Source organism: Mauremys mutica, unplaced genomic scaffold, assembly GCF_020497125.1.
Source record: "Mauremys mutica isolate MM-2020 ecotype Southern unplaced genomic scaffold, ASM2049712v1 Super-Scaffold_100312, whole genome shotgun sequence".
Taxonomy (NCBI): Eukaryota; Metazoa; Chordata; order Testudines; family Geoemydidae; genus Mauremys; species Mauremys mutica.
Window position 1 is genome coordinate 251,326 of NW_025423310.1, and position 6,000 is coordinate 257,325.

A 6,000-nucleotide genomic window follows, 5' to 3' on the forward strand; every position below is an offset into this window, starting at 1 on the left:
ATGCGGGAAAATGGCTTGACCTGCTGGCCCCGCGGACTAAGTCACCAGGCCTCCAGCTTGCCCCATTCGACCCAAGGGGTTGGTCTTGTGGCCAGAATTATTTGCAGTTGTGATTTCCCCCAGCAGTGCCCCACAGGGGTCCAGGGTCAGCTCCAGCACCGGCCCCACAGGAAGGCTTAATTCTTGAGCTGCAGCACGTGCTGGGCAGGCTTAAGGCTGGGCTCCCCATGGCAAGAGAGAAGAAGAAGACAGCTCCTGGAGGGGCAGGCTGGGGCTTCCTGGATCCCATTTGCTCACAGCCAGCCCCCCGCCCCTATTCCCAAGTTGTCAGTGGTGCCCCCAGGTCGGCCAGAATGGAGCAGCGGTTTTCACTGCACCAAGTCCACTTATGGCTTACAGGCAACTCCAGACCCCCCACAGCCCACCATCTTGGCCAGAAAGGAGCCCACTCAGCCTCCCCATTGCTTCTTTTCCTTCCACCCAGGACCCCGCTTCTCCTGGCCTGCAAGTAGCCATCCCTGGGATGCCAACAGGCAGGCACCGGGGTCTATCTCCCAGAAGCCAACTGCACCTCCATGGGTTCAGCCCTCAGAAGGGCTGATGGGGGCTTCCTTGATCCCAGTTGCTCACAGCCAGCCCAACCCCTGCCTCTAAAGCCATCAATCTATAGGCCAACCTGCACGGGCAGAGGAGGCCAAGCCACAAGCCTCCAAAAGGTGACACGCTGCACTGCTCTAGGTTCTCCCGACTGATGCCAAGGTGCTTTCTCCACTGACGTCAGCACCCTCTGCCATGTGAGAGTTGGAGTTATCCCAGGGACAGGCCAATAGCAGAAGGAGAAGTGTCTTCCTGAACAGCAAGGGGATCTGAGAAAAGGAAGCCACCATGTTTCTGAACCAGAAATCTTTTGCATGTTAGACAAATGTGATAACCACTACACTACAGAAACTCTTTTTACTTGGCTGATGCTTGTCCTGACACACACGAATGGGGAAACAGAGCGAATGGTGGCAGCCCTTCAATAGGTCAGCTGGCAGAGCAGAGGACTGGAGCCGGTGCTCAGGAAGTCATCCTTACGTCCCCCTTCTGAACCTTGCTTGAAGGGGAGCTTCTTTTTCTTCCCCTTGCTGACAAAGAGCAAGAGAAGAATGAAAGGTCAGGTGGGCCAACTCGGTGCAGAAGCCCATGCTGCCTTTTCCTTCTGCATGGCCTGAAATGAGGGACGTGTGGCAGTTAAAGGAACTGCCACACTTTTAAAAAACAGCCCAGCCCTGCACAAAGGGGGAAAGAAGAGCCAGCCAAAGCTTGGGATTGAACCACAGATCTTTAATCTCACCCAGCTAAACTACTTCAACAGCTGCTAGGTTTCTTTTTAGCCTGTTGCTTTTCGGTCTGGGAGGCTTTTGTCAGCGGCCCATTAAGGCAAGATTCACTTTTTCTTTTCTTAGCTGGCTAAAGCCCCTGTTTAATAAACCAGGAGATCCTGGGTTCAACTCCCAGTGATGCCTTCTTGAGATGTTTTTGGGGCACCTGGCATTGGCTACTGTCAGAAAACAAGATTCAGAGTGAGATGGACCTTTGGTCTGGCCCAGTGTGGTTTTTCTTATGGTTTAAATTACACTCACAGGCACTGATAATAGAGTTACTGAACGTTTGGGAGTTAGGGGCTGATAGGTCAGTGGTCCAGCCCATCACAGATGACCCCCTCCCTCTGGGACAGGGGCAGGTCTGAGCTATCCCACCAAATGGCTCATTGCAGCTGCCAGAATCTGTGGGCAGCTCATTTAGTTTATGCCGAGGGTTGAGTCCTGCTTTGTGCCCAGTGTCTGAGAATGAAAATCCTAAACCGCCCTTTGAAATAACGAATGCAGCAGGACGTGTTATTGTCCCTGCCTCAGAGCAGACAGAACAAAGGACAAATGCCATTGAGTCCAGGGTAATACTTCCCTGCAGTTTTACCATTTCCACTCGCTAAAATCCCTCCCAACCTTCTGGGCTCCTAGAGCAGGGGACTGAGCCTGAGCCCAGACACGGACACTGCAACTTTACTCCAGACCAAGCCACATGGCCCTGATTAATCCAACACGGCCCAGCCGAAGGTGTTTCATTGCACTGGAGACGTAGCCTAATGTTATGTCTACACTGTGATTAACACACCCAGGGCACCTGTCACAAAGCCCTGGTCAGCTGACTCATGGTAATGGGGCTTGGGCTGCAAGAATATAAAATTACAGTGCAGACATATGGGCTTGAACCCAACCTCTGAGGCCCCATGAGGAGTGAGGGTTTCTGAACCCAGGCTTCAGTGTGAGCACAAATATCTGCACCACAGTTTTTAGCCCCTCAGCTTTAGCTCCATGAGCCCAAGTCAGATGACCCAGGCCAGCCCTGCTGCCATCTTTATTCCAGGAGAGATGGACTCTAAGGGTATGTCTCCATTGCAGTGTAAACCCAGGTGTGGTACTCTGTGCTCAAAGCAGCACCCTGGAAGCCCCATGTTCACCACTCTCATATAATGATATTACGGTTTGTACAAAGTCTGCCTGGTGAGGTATCATTTCAAAAGTCTTGATCTGTTGAACATCAATATCGGGTTGGATTGTGTGTGCTCACATTGGTTGGGAAGTTATGAAGTTTTGCTCTGTGTGCATTACTGAAATATGAGGTTTCGAAATGCCCACAACCAGCCTTTCAGGTGTGACAAGGGAGGAGCCAGACTCACTGCTGGCCCATTAAAGGGATCCACACTCCCAAGGACTATCCCAGGAACCGTGTACAATGCAGCTTCTCCGAGATAGCACAGCGACAATGGACACTGATTGACTCACATGGTAGCAAAAGAGCTTCCTAGCAAGTCAGAAGAAACTATGAAAGAGGGGAAGGGACATCATGACTTGGCCTCTCTCCCCCACAACTCAACATCTGGAAACACACCTGGAGGACAAAGACTGGACTGAACTGACTCAGAAATCAGAAGAGATTAATATTAATATATTCAAACCAAAGTCCCCAAACAGACTAGTATTGGTTTCTCAGCAGAAAATTTTCAGTTTGGGGAATTTTGTTTTCTCAGTCAGACCTTGCCAAGGGAAGCAGGGAGAAAATGTTGGAGTTGCCTCCTTCAGAATAGCTTGGCCTAGACACTAGCTCTGGTTCACTGCTCTGGCCTTGCTCGGTTTGAGGGTATTTTAATAATTTGGGGAGGTCCTGGGGTGTTTGGGGGAGATGATGAGGATGTTACCTTTTGAGATAAAAACTAAGAAATATGGGACTAGAGAATTTCTTTAAAAATCTGGGATTTAGACATTTTATTTAAAGCAAGGAGGGTCTGAGTTTCTGAGAAGGTTTTTGTTTGATCTGTCATTTTACCAAAGGGGTAGATGGTTGTCTATAAAGAAGGTCTGAAGACTAAACACATCCCCTGAGAAAGGGATTTGAACCCATGCATGCAAAGCACAAAAGCTTAATAGTCCATCACCTTAACCACGCAGCCACCTCAACTGAGCTAGCAAAAAAAGGGACAGGAGGAGAAATCTAAGGCCGGCAGTGATAGGGCCAATATGGAGTTGTTAAATACTAAGCATAAGCAGGGGCTGAATGAACTTCCCCACCCCCGCACATCTAGTGAGGAGCTGGGGGAAAGACTTCAGGAACAGACCGTGTTTGCACAGACACACCTACTCTGCCTAGGTATGCAGCATGATGGGGACGCTTCCCCAAAATGACCAGTTTTGGCTGGTGGTGGGTTACAAATCACTTTAGCATTGAGTGGAATGAAATGTTATTATCCTTCCTGCATGAGTGAAGGGCAGCAGAACATACCTAGTCCGTCCTGATGGAGGAGTAGGTGGGTGAGGAATAGCTTTTATTGCACCGCTGACAAAGCGGGGAAGGGCTGCATTGCCACGGGAAGCTTCTCAAGGTCTTCCCTTGGTGTGGGCTTGGATGCGAAAAGCACCTGGCCGTTCATCAGCTGTTGCAAGAAGTGTGCAGAGTAGGAGTAGCGATGGGGCTGTAGCTTTCCACAGCATCTCAATTTGGGCAGCTTTCCATTCCCCTTTTCTGTGTAATGTCCCTCCCACGGCTTTCACTTGCGGAGCTGTACGACTCTGGCAGGGTGGCCATTTAGAAATCTTTTCCTTGCTTTTCTTTTTCGCCTGGCCCCAGCGTTAGGACCGTTTGGGTGTTTCAGTGGGTGTGTTTTCCCATTGGGAGGCATTTGGAAGTTTGGAAGGGGAGCCGAAAGAGGAGTCTTTTTCACAAGCAAGTTGGCTTTCTGCACAGGTAGGGCCCTTGGCCGTAAAGCTTAGCTCCGTCAGTGCGTCTGCATGGGGTTCCTCCAGTGCCTCAGGAGCCCGTGCTAAACTCTCGGTGTGGGCGTTTGGCTTGCGCCAGTCAGAGTGCGGTGCCTGCGTCTTCCCAGGGCCGGCTCCCGTGAGGCGCGCATAACTTGGGAGGAAAGGGGTAGAAGAGGAAGCAAGTGAAGCTGACTTCGAGTGGTGGTGCCCCTGGGCGGAGTGGTCCTCCTGCTCCTTCCTGTCGGAGGGGTGGGCTCGAGTGTGGGCTTGGGGGGTCTGGCTGTGGGCGGTGGGAGGATGGTGTCCAGGGAAGTCAAAAAGGTCACCCTGCGCCGGCGGAGTGTGAAGCCTCTCCCCTAGGTTGGGGTGCCGAGGATTAAGCCTTCCTCTGTGGCTTGGGCTGGGGAGCGTCATCCGGCGTCGGGTCCATTTGGGTGTAGCTGGCGGCCGGCAAGAATTCGGGCCATCAGGTCAACCCTCTGTGGACAATGGGGGCGAGCCGGCAGGCCTGCGATTTTGGCTTCGCGGGCGGGCAGCTCAAGCCTGGCCTCCTATGAGCCTGGAAGGCAGCCGGCCAGGCTCACCCGTCTCCTCCCCGGGCCCAAGTTCCTTTCAGGCAGCAGGTGGAGCGAGGAGCCCAGGGAGGTGTCCAGAGCCTCGTCCTGCCCAGCGCCTGCGCCCAGCAGGGCTCTTGCTCGCTCCCGGCCCACCTGGTTTTGGCCTCTGCCACCCCTAGCAGTCAGCCAAAAGAGCAGAAGCCACCCTCTCCCTCCCACACTGGGAGTGGCCAGCATGGGGCTCGAACCCATGACCTTGGCTTTATTAGCACCACGCTCTAACCAGCTGAGCTAGCCAGCCTACCGGAAGCTGCAGGACCTTCTCTTGCCCTTCTTTTAGCAGCCATGGAAAGTCAGCCGGCTCAGCTCCTCCAGTGGCCTCCATATGATTGCTCTCTTTAAATATATCAGAGGGATAAATACCAGGGTGGGAGAGGAATTATTTCAGCTCAGTACTAATGTGGACACGAGAACAAATGGATATAAATTGGCAGTCGGGAAGTTTAGGCTTGAAATTAGATGAAGGTTTCTAACCATTAGGGGAGTGAAATTCTGGAACAGCCTACCGAGGGAAACAGTGGGGGCAAAGGACCTCTCTGGCTTTAAGATTAAGCTTGATAAGTTTATGGAGGGAATGGTTTGATAGGATAACGTGATTTAGTCAATAGGTCAATAACATACCACCACTGGTAATTAGTACCGAGGGTCAATGTTGGAATATTGAAAGTCTTTTTCCTGAGTGTTTGGCTCGAGAGTCTTGCCCGCATGCTCGGGGTTCAGCTGATCGCCATATTTGGGGTCGGGAAGGAATTTTCCTCCAGGGTAGATTGGCAGTGGCAATGGAGGTTTTTCGCCTTCCTCCGCAGCATGGGGCAGGGGTCGCTTGCTGGAGGATTATCTGCTACTTGAAGTCTTTAAATCAGGATTTGGGGACTTCAACATCTGAGTCAAGGGAGAGAATTATTTCAGGAGTGGGTGGGTCAGCTTTTGTAGCCTGCATCTTGCGGGAGGTCAGACTAGATGATCATAATGGTCCCTTCTGATCGTAAATTCTATGATTCTATGAATGGATGGAACAAGACACAGGTTGCTAAGGTAGGGGAATTAGCTCAAGTGGTAGAGTGCTCGCTTTGCATGCGAGAGGC

The 6,000-nt window shown here is 51.8% G+C and overlaps 1 non-coding gene across 1 annotated transcript; it reads right to left on the reverse strand.

Annotated features, from left to right (window-relative positions):
* Positions 1–5,082: 5,082 nt before the first annotated feature.
* TRNAI-AAU lies at positions 5,083–5,156 on the reverse strand. The gene has a single exon. It is a non-coding gene; the product is annotated as a tRNA-Ile (tRNA).
* Positions 5,157–6,000: the final 844 nt, after the last annotated feature.